At 44.3% G+C, this 21,550-nt stretch overlaps 1 long non-coding RNA gene across 1 annotated transcript in view; it reads right to left on the bottom strand.

Annotated features, from left to right (window-relative positions):
• Positions 1 to 772: 772 nt before the first annotated feature.
• Positions 773 to 21,550, bottom strand: part of LOC146789432 (uncharacterized) — a 165,154-nt gene continuing 144,376 nt past the window's right edge. The window contains exon 3 of the long non-coding RNA XR_014969801.1: positions 773 to 1,006. This is a non-coding gene — a long non-coding RNA (uncharacterized LOC146789432). The remainder of the gene's footprint in view (positions 1,007 to 21,550) is intronic.

Genomic DNA, 21,550 nt, shown 5'->3' with positions numbered 1-21,550 from the left:
TGCTTTTGAGCCGCTTGCAGAATGGCTGCAGATTGATGCCTAAGAGAGAGGGTTCGAATGGGTTGCAAGTATTTTGAATAGGGTAGCACTTTATGCTGATCATGTCCAGATCTTCTCTACAGGCTTTGAGATTTTGGGCCCTCCAAATTTCTTTGCGTTTTTCTGAGATTACAGACCTACATATCAACATGATTAAATGATCAGTATTTCCTACAAATACACACATTCAAGTCATGGGATGGGTGCTTGATCTACAGGTGGTCACACAAGGATTTACATTTTTGGGGGCATACATCACCCTAGACAAGACCGCAGTATAAGAACAGAATATCCAACCACTAGTCGATAAACGGACAGCAGATGTTAAACATTGGTTGATGCTCCCACTATCACTTTTAGGCAGGTCTGCCATTTTTAAAATACTCCACCACAAACCAGTTACCCTGGAAGAGCAAAGAGGTAGTAGAATTCTCATAGGTTCCCATTCCAAGAAGTCCTTATTTTCTCCTTGCCACTTATGAGGCGATATAGTTCACAAGGTTAGGCATAGTTCCTATCCTAATTATCTAGAAGGATGAGAAGAAATACCTGGTATGTACCTCAGCTGTGGACATTTACATTGTGTTGTGTGTGCTTCGTAAATGTACTCACACAAATTCTTAACTGAGAGAAGCTGTCAAGGTAAATTGACATCCAGGCTTCTCTGAACCTACTAAAAAAAACTATAACAACCATTTACAAATATTTACACCAGTCAGCAGATCGAAAAAAGGAGAATGAGACAAGAGAGAGAGAAACATAGTGACTTGATATCTTCATCTCATTGATTCGTACTGGTGGCCTCAGCCTGCACTGCAGAGGCCTGGATATCTACAAGAAATATTTTATCTAGTTTTTGACCATTATATAACATTTCACTATTTCTACTATGACGTCTGATATGTCTTGCGGATATCTCTTCCCAACCCACTCTCTGTGGTTGCTGACAACTCTGTGACTTCTGGAGCTGAAATAGATAATGAAACATTGCCATAAATGCACAAAATAATCTGAAAGCATGTTCTTAAATAATTAACTCCGGAGAATACAGTTTGTAATCTTTGGCAGGATGACTCCAATACTAATCGAAGTCTAAATTCTTAGTTTCTAATATTTATCCAGAAAACATTTCTGACAACATGGTCATCGATAATTCTTTATGAATGCACAATGAATTCCAAACTCATGGCAACAAGATTCCAGCTGCAGCAGCTAAGAATCATAAAAGCCTAGCTGACAGGATTAGGAGCATATGTGGCCAGAGATTTCACCATAGGATAGGAAGAGGGTGAAAACTCTGGAGGACAGGTAGTAGGAAACTGCGTGTCCGTGACAAATAAAGTGCATACTTAAGTTTCATTATAGACTCTCACTTCCAGTGGCGGCTGGTGGATTTTCAAAGTGGTGAGGCAAACATTTTTGTACCCGAGTTACTTGCACACACTGCCCCCGCCCCCCCCCCCCCGAAATTAGCATCCTGTGCACTGGCACCGGTTGCAGTCGCGCTGCCCTAGAGCAGGCCTTGCTTGCCTCACAGGCTCATTTCGGGACCTTCTGATATTCTTCTGGCGCAAGTCGACATCTCTCTAGAGTATTATTTAATCAAGCATCAACAAGGCAGGCTGTCCAAGGCAGGTGCGGGCAGAAGCAAAACAGTGGGCACAGCTGGGGAAACAACACAGTGACACAATTTGCTTCTGCCCGTACATTAGCTGGAAGGCCAGGACGCGCTTTAGGCTCATTGGTGTTTGGTGGCCTGCCTCCTTCCTCGCTCATTGCAGCGCCTTCAGGTGCTGTGGATTCTGGTTATGGTAGTCCCTCTCCACTGGACTAGCAGTGCTCACGAGACCTCAACAAAGTCCCAAAATTAAGAAAGGCCTTACATGGACATGCCTGCCATTTAGGCACAGACAGCGGTACTTTGTAACATTGATTGTGAACCACCAGTGATCTACAGGTTTATGCAGACTTTGCAATCAATTATCAGAGATTCGGGTTTTCGGGTTCGCTCTACCAAAGTAGACAGTGTTTAAGTAATTCATTTTACATAATGGAATAAAGTCTGCTTAAGAGGTTTAACGTAGCAATGAGAGTTTGCAACATTTCTCCAATTGGCATAAACCAGGTTACTAATCACAGAACCCAACTGAATTAAATGTCATAATCTATAAAATGAATAGAAGATCACGCAGCTAATACAATAAGACCGATTTGCATATGTGCTATAGCTTGCATGTAAGCAGTTTGATTGGAACATCACAGTCGGTGACTAAAGCACCCACTCGCCCTGCCTTTTTCACCGTGCGGCTCTGAAGGTGAACCCCTCAAGTCGCTGGGTTTGCATCTGGAGCCACGCTGTGGCCCCCAGCTGTTTCAGTGAAGGTTTAAAGAATGTGGGCTTGTGAATAGGCCAAGCAATATTTTTATTAGTGGATAGTAGGTATTTAAGCTACTAGTTTACGGGGTAGTTTGTTAATGTCCTTTAGTAAAGGTTCGAACATAGCTTTCTTTTGATGTACAATAAAGCAACATTTTAAGCTGGTTTGTCTAGCACACAACAAGTAAACGAAAGGAATACAAGTAGCATGGGTTTAAGGTAATTTTACTTAAGGTGTCCAGTTATCCATCTGTCTGTGTTACATTTGGAAGAATGTTTTAATTTATAATTAAGAAAAATTGAACCAGAAAACATGTAACAGACATCGAATACACGAGGGCCCGTCCTCATGGAGCCCTCCACGACCGGCCTCAGGGTTTGAGAAATGTAATATCTGCAGAGCCCCCGGGATTGGCCTCACACAATCGAAGCCCCCAGTGGCAGGCAGCATCGCCCCCCACCATAACAGCTCCCATGAGTTGCGCAGACCCTGACAGCTTACACGTCCGACCTCAAAGGGCAGAAGGGGCCTCAGCCTCTAAAACCACCCATAACTGGCTTCGGGGCACGAGAGCACACACTAACATAGGTAACATTCAATGACTGGAAGCCACGTAGTCTCTTCGGTGGAAGGCAGCAGACACAAGGACAAGAATCCAGACGCGGCCAGCATGACGGGCGGGGTGGGGGGGTGTAGTGAAGACAGGGTTTTGCCTGCATACATTGCTATGTTAGAATAAGCGTTTCAGATGTTAACGCCATCTTGCCACTTTGCTGCTTTTGCACACAACACTACAGGTAGCTGTTATTAGAAGTAAAACTGCTTGCTTTTCTTCACATGAGAACGGTACTTTGTAACATTGATTGTGAACCAGCAGTGATCTACAGGTTTATGCAAACTTTGCAATCAATTATCAGAGACTCGGGTTTTCGGGTTCGCTCTACCAAAGTAGACAGTGTTTAACTAATTCATTTTACATAATGGAATAAAGTCTGCTTAAGAGGTTTAACGTAGCAATGAGAGTTTGCAACATTTCTCCAATTGGCATAAACCAAGTTACTAATCACAGAACCCAAATGAATTAAATGTCATATTCTATAAAATGAATAGAAGATCACGCAGCTAATACAATAAGACCGATTTGCATATGTGCTATAGCTTGCATGTAAGCAGTTTGATTGGAATATCACGGTCTGTGACTAAAGCACCCCCTCGCCCTGCCTTTTTCACCGTGTGGCTCTGAAGGTGAACCCCTCAAGTCGCTGGGTTTGCATCTGGAGCCACGCTGTGGCCCCCAGCTGTTTCAGTGAAGGTTTAAAGAAAGTGGGCTTGTGAATGGGCCAAGCAATATTTTTATTAGTGGGTAGTAGGTATTTAAGCTACTAGTTTACGGGGTAGTTTGTTAATGTCCTTTAGTAAAGGTTCATACATAGCTTTCTTTTGATGTACAATAAAGCAACATTTTAAGCTGGTTTGTCTAGCACACAATTAAACCAAACAAGTAAACGAAAGGAATACGAGTAGCATGGGTTTAAGGTCATTTCACTTAAGGTGTCCAGTTATCCATCTGTCTGTGTTACATTTGGAAGAATGTTTTAATTAAGAAAAATTGAACCAGACAACATGTAACAGACATCGAATACACGAGGGCCCGTCCTCAGACAATGGAGCCCTCCACGACCGGCCTCAGGGTTTGAGAAATGTAATATCTGGAGAGCCCACGGGATTGGCCTCACACGATCTAAGCCCCCAGTGGCAGGCAGCATCGCCCCCCACCATAACAGCTCCCATGAGTGGCGCAGACCCTGACAGCTTACACGTCCGACCTCAAAGGCCAGAAGGGGGCTCAGCCTCTAAAAACACCCATAACTGGCTTCGGGGCACGAGAGCACACACTAACGTAGGTAACATTCAATGACTGGAAGCCACGTGGTCTCTTCGGTGGAAGGCAGCAGACACAAGGACATGAATCCAGACACGGTCGGCGTCACGGGGGGCGGGTGTAGTGAAGACAGGGTTTTGCCTGCATACATTGCTATGTTAGCATAAGCGTTTTAGATGTTAACGCCATCTTGCCACTTTGCTGCTTTTGCACACAACACTACAGGTAGCTGTTATTATAAGTAAAACTGCTTGCTTTTCTTCACATGAGAACGGCCTGTTTTTCACATCCCTAAACGTGCACTGCGACCTTAGTCTGAACACTGTCTAACAATGTATGCTGTTGAATTCAGGTTGATTGACCCACGCTCTAGACACAACAAGCACACAGCTGCAAATATCTGAAACTCGGGTGCCTTTAATATAGCATTGCATGCATGATGCTGGCACTCTTGGAGAAAACCTTTCCAGACACAGAGAGCATTGCTGATCCTGTGATGTGATTCACCTAAGCTGATCTTTGAGGTATGGGGTTCCCCATTCAAACCTAGAGACCTTCTATTATTATATAAATCTAGCTTATTAGCCAAGGGAGGGTGGTACACAAGGTATTATAGGACCTGCTTCCACTATCATTATAATATGATTTCTCCCTTTGTTTTCTATGGAATTGTAACAATGCTGATGGTATTATTTCTAATAATTTGGTTGCTTATGTTAGCCAAAGTACTGCATCTTAGAGCACGTAGTTAAAAATAAACAATTTAAACTTTTCCGTGTCTGTCTATCACTTACGTTGTGGACTGATATGAGAATAACAACGAAAAGGTGTTCTTGATTCCCACCATTACTGAGAGTATTCTAAGTCGCTTGTTCTGGGTTGTCTAATCATTGGTAGCTTCAATATGGTACGGAGAACGAATGAGACACATGCTAGTCGGATAGGGGTTCTTGGTACGGAGGTGAGTTTTTTGGTACATCACTATTCACAGAGGTGCTGGTTTCCTGCGCATAGTTCTGTGCATGAGCAGGATCCCCGCAACATGGCGTACCTAACGTTTTGGTCTTATGATTGAGACGCCTTATTAGTGCTTATATTTGTCCACAACACCCTCACTCTTGTTTCCGGTTGACGGGAGTGACGGTTTAAACCTACCTATATAATTGAAATATAGGTTCATTCAAGCTTGACAATTAAAAAGGTTTCATTTTGAATTACTGACCCTTTTTGTGCTACAGTTTAATATAAATTGTTTGTTCTTCTCTGCGTCCTTATGGCTGAAGTTGCTATTGCAGCGCAGTCGCGCACCTCTCTGGCGTCATTTGACGCAGTTCGGGGTGCCAGACGATGGAATGTCTATTATCTTTGTAGTGAGTGCCGATGCATCGTTCCCCTATGAGCTTTTTTACTCTTGGGTTACTTTTCCGGGAGTGAATGCAGATGATAAGACTTTTCACTCATACACTCCTACGGCAGTTCCAGAAAAATTACACTCCATATAGGACGCAGGAAATTCCAATTTCCGCTTGGCAGCATCGTATTTGGTTCAATGGCACCCTCCCCCACACCGTAACTCTGGTTCGGTTAGGTCCCTTGTCCATTCCTGGGGCCACTTGACCAGTCTTGGCCGGGTCCACACCAGATCCACGATATTTGCAAGCCCCGCTGGATGACTTACGTCAACTCCATACCGCCTTGATTGCAGTGCATAGGGCTTTAGTGCAATACCTCCCTCCCAATGTCCAGGTGGGGGCACCTGGGATTGCGACGCAACCAGTTGAACCGGCCGGGATCACTATTAGTCCCGTCATGGTTAATTCAGTAATGGGCAAGAGCCCCCAGAATAAGGACGATATGCCTTATTGGCTTGCTGAGAAATTTGACCAACTGGAAGCAGTATTTCCTAATTCCACTCCTGTGGAGAAACACAGGAGTCTTACAATTAGTCTGCGTAAAGACTTAGTCCCTGAGGTAACGGATTGTGAGAACTGAGGTAAAGTATTTGCAGCAGTCTACGCAAAGTACTTCGGCACTCCGTCTATGACTGTGCTGCCCTCCATAATTAAGCGTGTTCAGAATGAGCACGGTCCGGAGGCGGCGGTCGAGCTGGGAATGAGGCTTGCTGGAGTGTTCGACGTAGTTGCTGATCTAATCCTTGCTAATGTCAAGGGAGATGCAGTTAACTTTCAGGTGTCGAATTAGCTGCGCCTCGTCGCCAACGTCGATAAACCCCAGCAGTTACCAAGGATTATTGCGGAGGCATATAAGACCATTGGCCGCAATAGTTTGGGGGTTAAGCCTTTTGCTTAATCAGCAGTGCAACCGCAAACTCAGACGGTTAAGTCTACGAAAGACGACCTTTCTGTTTTTCCTAAACAAAATTGGAAAGGCAAAAAACAGGGGAAGCAGCAACAGAAACAGGGGTCACGTCCCGCATCAACAATACCAGTGACTACTGAACGCACATATGAATTGCGCAATCGCACAAGAATTAGGTCTCCTGATAGATTTCAGGTTTCTGAACAACGCTCTCCTCGTTCTTCACAGGAAACATCGGTCTCGCAAGCCGAAGGAGGTGAATGTGGCAGAGGTTGGGGTGCCCCACAAGGACGTGAGCAGCCCCGCCCGGCTGATGGTTATGGCAAGCAGGACGACTTTGCACGTCAAAGACCTCCGTTTCAGAAAAAGAAAGTTCATACTCTTGGTCACCAGCACGTAGGTGTACACGCTGTTGGCAACAGTTTAGCTGACGAGGCAGCGAAAACAACAGTGGCAACATATCTGGTAGCAGCCGTTACAAGATCCAAAAGTAAGATTGATGATGATATCTTGGTAGCCATTGCTGTGACAGAGAAGAGTGATAATTACCCTTGGGGTTTCCCTTCTAAATACTCTTATCATTTAAGTCCTGATAAAGTTCCCTATGTGAGAAATAACGACGTTGGTGACAGGTTAATTCCTAACGCGGACCTCAGACTTGCATTGATAACAGCCGCTCACGATGGTATGGCATCAGCCCATGCAGGCATCTCAGCGACTGTCACTATCTTACAACAATGTTACTGGTGGCGCGGATTGTATAAACAGACTCATGATTATGTCCTTAATTGTGACATTTGCCAGCAGATTAAACCTTCGACTGCTGCGCGTCCACCTCAAACACAGTTGTACATATCTAATAAACCACTTGTGTGTGTTTATTTGGATCACTGCGTTCTTTCTCCTCTGATACTGCGTATAAGTACATCTTACTTGCAGTGGATTCGTGCACACGTTTTCTATGGGTCTGGCCACAAAGGAGTGCTGATTCTCGAACTGTCATCAGGGATTTGCGTGTCTTTGTGGGAATTTTTGCATGTGGTACCCTCCATTCGGCTCAGGGTCCAGCGTTTGCCTCTAAGGCATACAAGGATGCCATGAGATCTTTGGGGTCCAAGTCAAATTTTCATCTCCATATAGGCCTAAAGGGCAATTCTGTTGTGGAGCGAATGAACCGTGATTTAAAGCAATCCTTGAGAGCAAGGGTTTTAGGTACTGGCAGGAACTGGTTGGCCCATTTGTATAGCGTTCAACATCCACTTAATAATCTCCCTAGAAGGTCTCTGGGTGGGCGGACCCCATACGAAATGCTCTTTGGCATAAAAACGTTTGTCTCGGACCTTGATGGTCTAGACATGGTGGCGTCGGCCGCACCCTTTGACGTAGATGATCATTCTGCTGTGTTACAGAATCTACAAGAGGCTCGAGACAGTCTTGCAAAGGAACACTTGCCCTCCACAACTGATGCTGCACTTCAGATTCCGGTAGTTGGCTGGGTACCTCGAGTTGGTGACCTGGTCCGTGCGAAGGTGGAGAACAAGAAGGAGTTTGGCCCCTCTTATTGTGAACCTGTTCCAGTGCTTGGCGTGCAGGGTACAAGAACAGTCATTTTACCTCAACTTCCTGGTCGCAAGGATAACAGGTACGTCTCCATTGACAATGTCAAACTACAACGAGTGGCCGATTCTTCTTAGTATGACTCCAGCGGTCTCTTGTCCAGCAATGCTGAGAAATTCTGTTTTGGCTCCAGCAAATACCAACAGGCCTGACATTGCCGTCGAGATGCATACAGTTACTAATCCTTTATTGACTCCACCGGCTGGTGGTCCCCATGAAGATACTGAGTATACCTATCCCACAGATGTCTCGTTGCCTGGTTTGCAATCAAGTACAGTTGACCAGTCACGTTTTTCATTTGACACTAACTCTACAACTTCGAGTGCCCCATCGAAAATTTCAATTTTTGCTGTTTGGTTTAAAAGACATTTTTAAATTCCCCCTTGGACTTACATTTGGCTGGGGCTCATATCTATTTTTTTGTTCATGTCCATTGGATTTGTGGTTGTTTTTTTTCGTCTAGTGAATGGACACTATCTAACCGAAAGATCTGCAATTAGATTACTTGATGAAACTTTGGCACCCCACTCATCACACATCATGAAGAGGGACCAGACTTTTGTTAATATTACTGCCTGGCCTGTGTTAGATGGGATTGTATAGGATGCTGTTAAAGATCAAATTCATGGCCCTACAGAGGTGATTAATGTCCCCAATGTACTTCGTGTTTCTATGGGGGATGTTGTGAAACAAAACATACACTCTGATGATTGGGATGTCCAAGCCGCTGAGGCTCTTTTTTCTGATTTGAAATATTATGCTGCTTTTGATGCTGAAGATTTATATTTAGACTCAGCGAGTTATAGAGAGTTATTTTGCTGCCAACACTATGGCAATCATTTCCTGCATAAAGCAAATACATTTAGAAATGTCGTTAATTATACACAATGGGAACACTTTCCGGCTCCCGTTGAAGGCAGCTCCAAAACTCTAGTAAAGAAATGTACATATTTTACCGATTTCAGTGTATCTTAACCTGAAGCCTTTTATTTTAAAATGGCTGCTGGGTCGGCTTTCAAAGTTAGACTGACACATAATAAATTACTGTATTCAAAGTCCTTTATTGATGAATTGGCTATAGGGGGCTATGAGCTGTGGAAAGATACTGTTGATCTTAAATCTGTTTGAGGTTCTAAAGCCTGGCAGGTGCAAGGCACTGATGCTTTGCATCGTGCGTGCCTTATCCCGAACCATATGTTATTTTTGAATTCTACAGTTTTTCAGACCACCTGCTTTGGATTGGCTACTTCTAAAAAGATTAGTGCCCAGGGGTGGGGAATTTGTATCTCCCGACGCCCGAGACATCTAGATTTCTCACAAGGGCAAGAAGTTGCAATGTCTATTTTGTCCCAAGGACAAGCAGAAAAAAGACTTACTGTAATCCGATACACAGCTGAGAAACAGTGTTGGTCAACGCCAGTCAATAAGTCTGAATGAAGCACATGCCACTACGTGCTGAAGTGTAGTGGCCTGTGATTGCATTGATGGCATGCAGTACAGCCACGACTGGCTTTGGATGAGAGGGGGGGTTTAGCTCGACCCACTGGTACACCTTTTCTTTCTGTCAGTGGCTCCTAGTCAGGGCTGGGCTTTGAGCAGTTTATTGGCAGTGAAAGGACCTGTGCAAAAGCTGGGGCCTGCACTTCATTTCCATGGAGCAGAAGACCAACATGGAATGGAGCTCATAGTTGCAGCTCCGTGTGGTACACCCACAACATTGCCAGGTAACAGGCATTTTATTTTCTCCTTGAGGCTCTTGTGTGGCTTTCGGACCCTCCCCTCTTACTTTCATTCACTTCAAGTACGAGGCGAAGATCGTGCTTCTGCAGCTCCAGAACACCTACAGCACTGACGTGCAAGAGGCTGGTTTATCTGCTTCTAGGCCCCTGCTCTGACTTGAACCCTTTCATTCCTGTCTTTTATTCTTTGTTCCACCGTTGGGCCTCATACGGCCCCAAGGTCCCTAGTCACCCTTGCCTCCTGGGCCTACAGTAAAGTGCCCTGGTTTCCCTTCCCATGCATCTCGAGCCCCTCCCTTCCTTCATGCACCCTATGTCTCACCCGGTGCCTGTACCTGCCCTTCTTACGGCCTCTGAGACAACCCTGGCCCGCTTCCCTTGGCTTCTCATGTCTTATCAAAGGCTTACATTAAAGCTCCTTACTTTACCCATGGGACTTTCGCTTTCATATAGGCCTCTGGCCTACCCCCATTTCTGTCCTTTCACTGGGCCTCTCATTCCTCAGGTTTATTTGGTGGGCACAGTGCTGCTTGCCAGCTCGTTCTTCCTAGAAAGCCAGGTGCTCTGCATTTGCATCTTCACTGGCACTAGGAATGAGAAGAGGGGAAAAGAAAACAGAAGCCCCCCCCCCCCAGTGTGCTTTTGTAGACAGGTTTGTGATGGTATGCAGGGCACAAATCCTAGAGAAATCGCTAGTGGACTAATTAACATAGGCGATGCACAGACATATCACATGACACAGCAAGTAATGTTACAATCTTGTGCGATGCATTAAAAATGTATCATTTTGCACAACATTTTTTTATATTGTTAGGCTGTCAGCCCTCCGAAATGGTCCCCTGATTGTATAAGCGCTTTACATAAACAACAAATATAATTATGCAGTGAAATGCTGAACTAGGTTTTATGTTCGTTTTACTTCTTTTAAATCATTTGTTTTCCCAAACACAACAGGGTATGCAAAGTTACATTAAAAAAAACCCTTCTAAGTTACAGTCAAAAAGTGCAGTTTTTAGTGAGTACATATAAGGTGTTTCATGTAGATTTTGTACAGAGCAAATTGTTAGGTGCTCTGTTTCGACCATGTTGTAATTGGTAACACCATAAAACTGCAAAACACCACACTCCCAACATTGTTAAGAAATTAATGTCTCAGTGGTGGACAGTTCCCCCCCAACATGGGCTCCTCTAGAGGAGAAGGAAGATGTTGTCTAGTGACACAAAAATACAGTGAGCCACATTGTATGTAAACACAAGGGCATATGTTTGCCATTGGAAACAGTCATGAAAATGCTTGGTAAGTGCATGGGTGTTCATACAGTTGTAAAAGAGACATACTTGAGCTTCCTTCTGCCTTGGGCAAAAGACGACGGTGACCCCTCTGATTAGTGAGGGGACTCAGTCCACCCTTTCCACCGCGACTTGTGCTGTGATGTGTGTACAAAAGACACTCAATGTAAATCTTAACTTCAATCACCTGATGTTACCAAAGCCTTGTCTTTGAACTGAGGGAATTTATATGCTTTTCTGTGCACTGCCAAGCATGACTTTAAGGAAACATGGAGTGCTAAATGGAGGGTGATCTCTTTAAGTGCCAGGGCACAAGACTATATCTGCAATAAGATAGGTGACTTGAGGCCTACAAAGGGGCTATAGCAGGATCAGCTCAGTTCTCATTGAATAAGAACGTACCGTCGAACTCACCCACGAAGCAACCATGAGTTTCCCAATATGCTGCACCTTTATTTAATTAACAGCAATAATTAAGCATTGAAAACTCTTCATCACCGCTGCAAAGACTATTAAACTTTTGGTTAAACCTAGGGCTCCTGTGCGGTTTAGCAATATACACTTGTTTTATGTAGTGTTAGTAATGGGTTAACCTTTATCCAAGTACCACCAACTTTAGTAGATTAAGAAACGGAGGACCAAGTAAATAAAACACTTGCCCAGGATCACACAATGAGGTTAACTGAAAGTGAGTCAAGGTTGGAGGTTCAGTGCCCTCGTTTGGCCGATTATATTTGAGACACATTTCCTCAAGAGCTAGGTGAATTGTGTGCAGGTACTAGGCAAAATATGGAATGGTTACCTACAATGTACTGGCAGAGGTGACTAGTTAGAGGAGCTACTATGGGTAGACAGTGCGTGTGTGTACATGCAATGTATACAAATAGTCACCTTAACAATTGACACAGGACATCGAAAGATGTTGAGACCGTGGGATAAACTGGTCTAAAGAAATCCTCCTTCTACTGTTTGGGATGGATTGATTGATGGGGCTTCCCGCTCCTTGACTTCAATAAGATGTATTGTTTTCAGGGTCCAAATGTTTGCAGAGGCCCATGAGTCTGTCCTTTGTGTTATATTTGTTTTCTCTTCCGGAGCGTCGGATTCTCTGCAACAGCTACACCTTGCAATTGGGTTGAACGTTAGTTACATCAAAGCACATTGCTGAGACTTTTGCCACTAGTCAGTCAGGAAGACAGTTTTTTTTCTACTGGAAAGAAATCACATGCAGAGCAAGTGAATACATGGAGAAGGTACCGCTGGAAGCTACGAAACCCAGGAACAGCTAACAGTGTAAACTTCTCAGGAGAGATAGTAAAACAATGTGAAAGTGCACTGATGCTATGTTCTTTATGGCAGAAATCACAAAGGTACCCACTGTAGAAACACTCCTTCTTAATTAAGACAGTAACCAGCTCACGCCACCTCTAAAACCCTTCCCTACGTTTTGCTGCTGTGAAATTTTAGGTATCGTTTATGTGAAGCATCATTTATTAAAATGTGTGGATGCATGCTAGTTTTTCCCAAAAATATTCATAATGGAAAATCAGTGTAACCAGTTTCAACAAGATTATGGGAAACATGAAAATAAGCAAGCAATGGCAACGCCAATAGGTCTGACTTTGGTGGTCAACCTTTTGGTTTAGTCAATGCGTGTCTTGTTTTGAAATGGTTTATGTAAAACTTTATTGTTGCTGGAGCTACTGGGTCCTAACCATTACAACAACTATTGGAAAAGTAATTTTTGGTCTCAAAGCACACATTGCCACAGTATTTCCTGGCACTGAACAAAACTACTATGTGTTACGATATGCTGCTTGTAAAAGAGCAGAAGGCCGTCACTCACGGTGAAGCCAGTCGATGGATAGAATTTTCATAAAAGCAAATGGTCTTGCTTAACACCAGACCTAATAAGGACTCAATTCTTAAAGAAAGTCACGAAAGTTCACCCATGGTATATTTTCTTGCATTAGTGCAGATTTACGGCTTTCATGTATTCACATGAAGGCCATGAAATCTTACTTCTAGAAAATATTTGTGAACTGCATTTTAGCACTACCAAATATGATTGCCCAGTTTTTCTCCTACGAAAATCTGTTGAACGTTTACTAGTTCACTTCTCCTCCAGCCACATTTTTCCCAGCCCAGGAAGAAATGTTCCTTCTGCCATTGTCAGTAATAACTTTCTAACCTTCGTCAGTGTGGGAAAAGATTAGAGAAGAGCTGGTGAAAACCACTAAAACATGCAGGTTAGTAGGTTTGCACAGACTCAAAAAGGCATTTCAACTTTGGAATCGTTGCTTACCACTACCTCTAGCCCCAGTATGTAGATCTGCAGAAAGGTGGCAAAATAAAGAAATTGCTAGTATTCAAACCCTTTTATAGTATGAACCCTGGTATAATCAGAGAGGCTATTATCAGAGATCTTATAAAATGAGATTGCTGCTATTAATTGTCATTGCACTACATGGCACCAAAGGGGCAAGTAGATTTTATTACAGGGCAAGTAGATTTATGAAGCTACCAGTCCAATGGACAAGTAGATATTTTATTAAATTCCGCACCCCTGAATGCCCCCATTATTCCTGATCTGGGTGCTTATCCTTCCTGGGACAATCACACAGATCTGTCCCTTGCGGATTTGCAGTCATTTATTACTAATACATCCTTCAATATTTCCAACTTAGATCCTCACGGATGGTTATTATGGCAAAAAACGTCAGACTCATGTCAACATCGTTTTCTGGGTCTGAAATTAGGTTACACACTGGTTAGGGTTGACCCCTGATTTGAAAACTCCTATTCTGTTACTACCTATTCAGTAGGAAAATGATGTCAAAACTGGCTTAAACATTCCACCTTGGCGTCAGTTAAACTTCATTTGTCCAAATTAAATGAGGATGTAGATTTGAATGATTTTGTTAAGGGCCCTGTGGGTGGCAGGTCCAAAAGATGGGTATATGCTATTTACAACGAAGTTTGGAAATTATCTCAAATTGAAGCTGCTTCTAGATTAAGAGCTATTGATCAAGCAAATTTGAAAAAAAGTGCTTGCTGTCATTGATAATAGCATTAACACTCTTTTTTCCAGAATTTACACATTAGATAATATTGTTTCATCTGTTGTGGATATTGTACAGGATGACATGTCAGTCTTATACCATGGTCAAAATCAATTGCGTTCTATAATGCAGTTTGCATGGACTTTACAAATGTTGAAGGCTGGGAAAGTTCCATGGGACTACATAAATACATCATCTTTATTCCTGCCGTTTAATCTGACTGATAAACAACAGTTCATGTCCATGAAGGATGCGACATATTCACTATTACATATTGAAAAGTTGGAACCTTTACCATTCTCTGTAGCCAAATCAAATTCAGCTGTGTGGCTTATCCATGGGTTAATCACTCTTCCTTTTCCATTGTTTAAGTTCAGTTCATGTATGAAACACTATGCCTTAGGCAGATATGAACCACTAGGTACCGCTTTTCTTCATGAAGTTTGGTCACTCCCATATACATACAGGTGCCTGAGAGAGGGTAAAGAGGTTTATTTAAAAAGGAGAGGAGTGCACTTCAACACCTGATCACTCAGTAGTTTGTAGGAACATCCAATTGCATGGCGCTTGCAATGTTCACGCCCCGAATTTAGCTTGCATTTGAAGGAAATTCCTGTGCCAGCAATTACACCAACTTTCAGGTTATTAGCTAACGGTTGCTATTTACTTTTAAATAATGAGGCGTGTTGAGGGATGCTAGCAGGGATTCCGTACATTATAACTGTCTCACAACGAGTAGTCTGTTGTAAGAATGTGCTTTTCCCACCCCCGCATGGGAGACTCGATCTGGCCTTCCATACCAACCTTGATAGCAGAGTTCAACAAGATGAGCAGAATAAGGGCTCTATTGTCTCAAAAAGAAGTCGCCCTCACTACCTCTTGTGAAACATTTGTCCTTCATGTAGCTAACACCCGCACCAAGGTGCATGCTCTTTTAAATACTGATCTCCCACTTCATTTTGGTGCTCTGATTCACACTATATTCAATGCCTCGTCAACAACTGGCCTTGTGCATTTTTTCAAAGTTGTGGGCTCCAGCCTTGTGACCTCGTTCCAAACAATATTTGTTGTGATACCGGCATTTTTTCATTCTATTTTTTCCAGCGTCTTCGGCGGGCTTCCGTTAATCCTCGCCTTGACTGCTGGTGTGCTGCTGTTTGTTTGATTGCTCCGCAATGGCTGCATGATTTGTGTCACACGACAGTCTGCCCCGGCTGCTCCAACTGCGCAACCGGATGCTTGAATACTATGGAACACTACCTCTGGCTACTTTGAGCATAGCCTATGGATTGTCCTTCCGGTTCTCATACTTTACTTGCGTGCAACCTGTTTTCTATTGCCTAGATTGATCATTTGAATGGGCTCTGGATTTGTGCCTGTCGAACACGGAGTCCCCTGCCCCGTATTATGATCGACTGATGAGTCCCTTAGTGGTTCATAAGTTTGACTGTTCTGGTATCAGGATTATGGCCCGTGCAGCTGCACACGGAATCCTAGGAAATAGGGATATATATGCAGCAGCCCATGACTTCCTGGCGCGAAGTTATCTCGGAGAACACGCAAGTTGTCCTCTGATGGTGCTAGAGGCTCTGGTTATCGAAGAACATGTATGTTCCTTTACTCTATTAGATTGGATGGCTGAATCATTTACTGAACTTTACAATGACTTCCTCTTGGAGGCTGTTGTAACATACTGTGCCTACACATGGATGGATTAGATTGGCAGTTGTCCATCTTCCGCACATATTAGCTCGAATTTTTTTAATTTTTACTTTTTTACTCCACAATGGGCTGTGTATCGCCCCTGAGTAATGTTTTTGTTTTTTACTTTTTTTCCCAACAAACTTTTCGAACTTTCACTACCAATTATACAGATTGGCAATATATGAACTTGGTTCTGACTCAATCAAACTTGAACTCTGCGTTCCTACATTACTTCCTTAATCTGTTTGTGGTCCGATCAAGGGAGGGTGTAGTGAAGACAGGGTTTTGCCTGCATACATTGCTATGTTAGCATAAGCGTTTTAGATGTTAACACCATCTTGCCATTTTGCTGCTTTTGCACACAACACTACAGGTAGCTGTTATTATAAGTAAAACTGCTTGCTTTCTTTTCTTCACATTAGAACGGTCTGTTTTTCACATCCCTAGACGTGCACCGCGACTTTAGTCTGAACACTGTGTGCAGAAACCGTCATGGTCAAATAACAATGTATGCTGTTGAATTCAGGTTGATCGGCCCACGCTCTAGACACAACAAGCACATAGCTGCAAATATCTGAGACTCGGGTGCCTTTAATATTGCCTTGCATGCATGATGCTGACACTCTTGGAGAAAACCTTTCCAGACACAGAGAGCAGTGCTGATCCTGTGATTCACCCAAGCTGATCTTTGAGGTATGGGGTTCCCCATTCAAACCTAGAGACCTTCTATTCTTATATAAAACTAGCTTATTAGCCAAGGGAGGGTGGTACACAAGGTATTATAGGACCTGTTTTCACTATCATTATAATATGATTTCTCCCTTTGTTTTCTATGGAATTGTAACAATGCTGATGGTATTATTTCTAATAATTTGGTTGCTTATGTTAGCCAAAGTACTGCATCTTAGAGCACGTATTTAAAAATAAACATTTTAAACTTTTCTATGTCTCGGATTACTTACGTTGTGGACTGATATGAGAATAACAACAAAAAGGTGTTCTTGATTCCCACCATTCCTGAGTGTATTCTAAGTCGCTTGTTCTGGGTTGTCTAATCATTGGTAGCTTCGATATGGTACGGAGAACGAATGAGACACTGATGCTAGTCAGATAGGGGTTCTGGGTATTGAGGTGAGTTTTTTGGTACACCACAATTCACTGAGGTCCTGGTTTCCTGCGCATAGTTCTGTGCACTAGCAGAATCCCCGCAACAGGAGGAAATGGGGTCGTTGCGGGGGGGGGGGGGGGGGCGACCAAACAGTCAGTACCAACAACAGTGGGCAAGCCACTCCCCCCTGCCCTCGAGCAGGACCGCCCACCCCCAACCAGGCACTTCTGCTTCTCGCAGTGCGAGAAGCAGAACCATAAAATAGTAGTTTTAACCATTTATGTTTCTGCCTTCTCGCACTACAAGAAAGCAGTGGGGCAACACCCCCACGCCCCAATGGGGGAGCCGCCACTGCTCACTTCTTGGTTATGGTGAATACTTCCGCCGTAAGAGCTCTAGTGCCAATATTTGAGTTCATCCCAACTGAAATCAGGTGTATGGCAATGTGTTGTTTACTTGCGGAGAATTTTGCTGCGTTCGTTCACGTTCAAACTTTGTATTATCTATAGAGAACACAGAGCAACTACCTTCAGAAACAGATACCATCAGCCCCTTATCTCCATGTTGCTGGACCATGTCAATAATGCCAAGATCTTTACAAACTTGACTTAAGGGGAGGTTACAACCTGGTGAGAATCAGGAGCATGAGTGAAACACCACATTCCATATGAATGAATGAATGGAGTTTTTATAAAGCGCGATGGCTACCCTGAGGCGTCCCAGCGCTAGCGACCTGAGTATGCATGAGTGGGAGGGGGGACCTAGTCAGTGGTGGTAAACAGCAGCGTTTTTAACCCCTTGCGGAAGGAGAGATGGTTGGGCTCTGAACGCAGATGGAGAGGGAGGGAGTTCCAGAGTCTTGAGGAGTTATAGGAAAACAATCGTCCGCCTGCTCTAGATCTCTTCATTTTTGGCACTAAGGTCAAAAACAGAGATGCTGACCTAAGATGCCTGTTAGGGAGATAAGGGGAAATCAGAGAATGGTTAATGGTGGCGCCAGCCTTCCAGAAGGCGCGATGGGCGATACATAAGCTTTTAAAAGCAATTCTTTCCCTAATTGGGAGCCAGTGCAATTTCCTTAGGCCAGGTTTGATAGAGACAAGGCGGGGGGCTTGCAGGAGTATTCGTGCTGCACAGTTTTGGATGACCTGCAGTTTATTGATGGTGGACTGGGGTGCCCCTAGATAAAGGGCGTTGCCATAATCCAGGCGAGAAAGTACCAGTCCTTGTGTCATGATCTGTCTGGCTTTGAAGGGGAGTCTGGAGAGAATGTTTTTGATAAGCCTGAGCATACCGACACAGGTGGCTGAAAGCATGGCCGCCTGGTGAGAGAAGGTAAGGGTCTTATCCAGCCAGAATCCTAAGATCTTAATTGAATCCTTGGGAGTAGGAATGGGGCCGAGGCATGATGGCCAGCAGAAGTTATTGATGGCGTTTGCGGATTTGCCCAGGAGCATCATCTCTGTCTTATCTCCATTTAATTTAAGACAAGAGGAGTTCATCCAAGAAGCGACTGCTTCTAGGCAGTCCCTCAGATTACTAGTAGTCTGTGCCAGGGTTTGATCAAGAGCGACTACTAGCTGTGTGTCGTCTGCATAGGTTACAATTTTTATCCCGAAAGGGCGGACGATAGCAGCCAGCGGGGTCATATAGATATTAAAAAGTGTTGGGCTTAAAGAGGAGCCCTGCGGTACTCCACACCCTAGAGGTTTGCGAGGGGAGATAACCTCATTCTCGAAGACTTGAAAAGAGCGGTTAGACAGAAAGGACTTAAACCAGAGGAGAATCTGGGTGGAGACTCCCAGGTTAGAAAGTCTCTGGAGAAGAATGCTGTGATTAACAGTGTCAAATGCAGCACTTAGATCAAGGAGGAAGATGGCCACAGTCCCTCCTTGATCAATAATCTTCCTGGCCTCCTCCGTCACTGCAACCAAGGTGGTCTCAGTCCCATGCAGGGGCCTGAACCCGGTTTGGGAGGGATCCAACAAATGGTTGGGTTCGAGAAACTGCGTCAATACCTTGTTGACATGTTTCTCGAGAATTTTACTCAACCAAGGTAACAGAGAGATTGGACGGTAGTTAGACAGGTTGTTACTATCTAAGTTGGGTTTCTTCAGCAGAGCCTTTACCATAGCCTGTTTCCAAGGTAGCGGGACTATGCCGGTGGTCAGGGAGGCATTAAGCAGATCTCTGATAATCGGCATGATGAGCGGGCTGACCGAGATCAGGGATCGCGGGGGCGCGGGGTCATTAGGCGAGCCAGACTTAACCTGGGACATCAAAGCCTGTAGGCTGACCAGATTCAGTAGAGGGAGCTTTTCCAGAGTAGCCCGGGACAGTTCCTCCGACCCGACACCTTTAGTAGATGTTGAAAAAGGTTGGGTATTTGGGAAGGTGGAGTAGATCACTTGGATCTTACTATGAAAGAACTCTGCCAAATCGTTACAGCGACGTTGGGCGTCCGAAGGGTTGGGAGTTTTTTCTGGGAGTTTGAGAAGAGTTTTAGCGATATTGTAAATCTCTTTAGGCTTAGATGCAGCTGCATTAATTTTTGTTTCGTAGAAAGTAGCTTGTGCCGTAATGATTTTTTGCTTATAGGTTTTTATAGCAGCTCTATAGTCCCTTTTCCTGGAGGGTGAGAAATCTAGCCTCCATTTCCTCTCTATTTTTTTACAGTATCGTTTACTTTCTCGCAAATCTTGGGAATACCAAGGGGCAGTTTTTGTGGCACGTTTAGGTTTACTACTTTGTAAAGGAAGAATTACATCTAGAGAGTTCCGAATCCAGTTGTTGAAATTCAGGTTGGCTAGGGTAGGATCTGATATAGGGGGTGGTCTTGATGATTCGAGGGCCAAGGTCCAGTCCACTCGGGAGAGTTTAGACCAATTCCGCTCTGCCCGAATAGCAGTAGGCGGAGGAGGGGGGCTATGCACAATAAGCAGCTTGAACGGAATCAGAAAGTGATCTATAGCTTCAAATATACGGTCATGCCATTTTGCATATGCAATGCCCCTGCTGCATTATAGCATTTGGTGCATGCCATCTTTAGAGAAGTACTATACATATTTATGGTGAATTACACAGACGACATTCTCATTTATTCAAACAATCTGAGACAACACCAACTGCGTGGATTCCTTCTTTGATTGTACAAGCATTTATTGTATTCGAAGGTCGAAAAGTGTCTTTTTGAGGTGTCCAAGAATTCATTTTCTTTTTAAGCTTCAACATTTCTGGAGAAAGAATCAGTATGGACGCCTCCATGTTAAGGCTGTCTTGGAATGGAAATCGGTGAAGGAGATGTAAAAATGTGTTAGATTTCCAAATTTTTATTGGCAGTTCATCCAGGACTTCTCAACAATTATACTACCTATTATCAGGGGGGTGATCAAGCCAGCAACCAAGATGGCTGCCTAGCATGGACTTCTGTGACACAGCCCACACTTTTCCTGGAAAAGCAGGGGTCCTCACAGTGGGCGGACAGCCAATAGCGGTGCCAGATGATGCGTGTTAGTGTGGCTGTCGCCTGGTTCGTCCACAACCGGCTCACATGTGAGACTCACCCAAAGTGGGATTGCAGGCCTAAGCCTGGTGATGATGGCGCTGTGGGCCTCGAAGACCCGGCGGTGATAGGGTTCACCAACGAGCCTGAGGTCACCGTGGTGGGTCCCCTAACGAGTCAGGGAACTGAAGATCAAGCTGTGGCGCCCACCCATCTAGCATTACCGTGAGGCAGCACCGTGTTCTAGTGGTGCTGTTTCAAAAATGGGGTTGGGGCAGATGTTCTGGGAAGCCTGAGGAGCCATGCTACACAGAGCCTTGTAGGGTGTCGAGAGAATAGTGAGTGGCCCAAATGGCGGAATTGATGAAGCGATCCTCCATAACAGTGCCCTTGTGAATATGCTTACCTATAGCCCCGTTCCCCCCCTCTAGTCTACTGGCTCTCACTGCCACACCTGATGTCTGGAATGCACAGAAGTACTAACATGCATCCTGTCAGATATCCTTAGTAGCTACCCTTGTTACAGTCACCTAACATGGGGAAAAGCGACTACCGGCAGAGTAATCTGACCTTTGATTCACACAAAGCTGCCCAGCAAGAGGCCACGCAGCCAGTGGTGGAGGCCGGCGCATCCAAGATAACATATGGGACAACGCATCCAGGGACGGGTCTCATACTGATGAAACTCAAATCTGGGCTACACAATATTGACACTAAAATGGACTCCATGGCCACTAAACTGGATAGAATCACAGAATATCTCGATAAGCATAACATCAGGCTGGATGGACAGTAGAGGTGTATATCGGACTTAGAGGACGGCGATACCATGCTTGCTGATAAAGTGGCCCAAATGGAGAGATACTTGACTGTGGCAATGGCCAAAAACAAAGATTTGGAAGCCAGATCG

This window comes from Triturus cristatus, chromosome 10 (genome assembly GCF_964204655.1).
Source record: "Triturus cristatus chromosome 10, aTriCri1.1, whole genome shotgun sequence".
Classification (NCBI taxonomy): domain Eukaryota; kingdom Metazoa; phylum Chordata; class Amphibia; order Caudata; family Salamandridae; genus Triturus; species Triturus cristatus.
The sequence above is the reverse complement of the archived record's forward strand: the minus strand, read 5'-3'. Positions and strand labels throughout refer to the sequence as shown.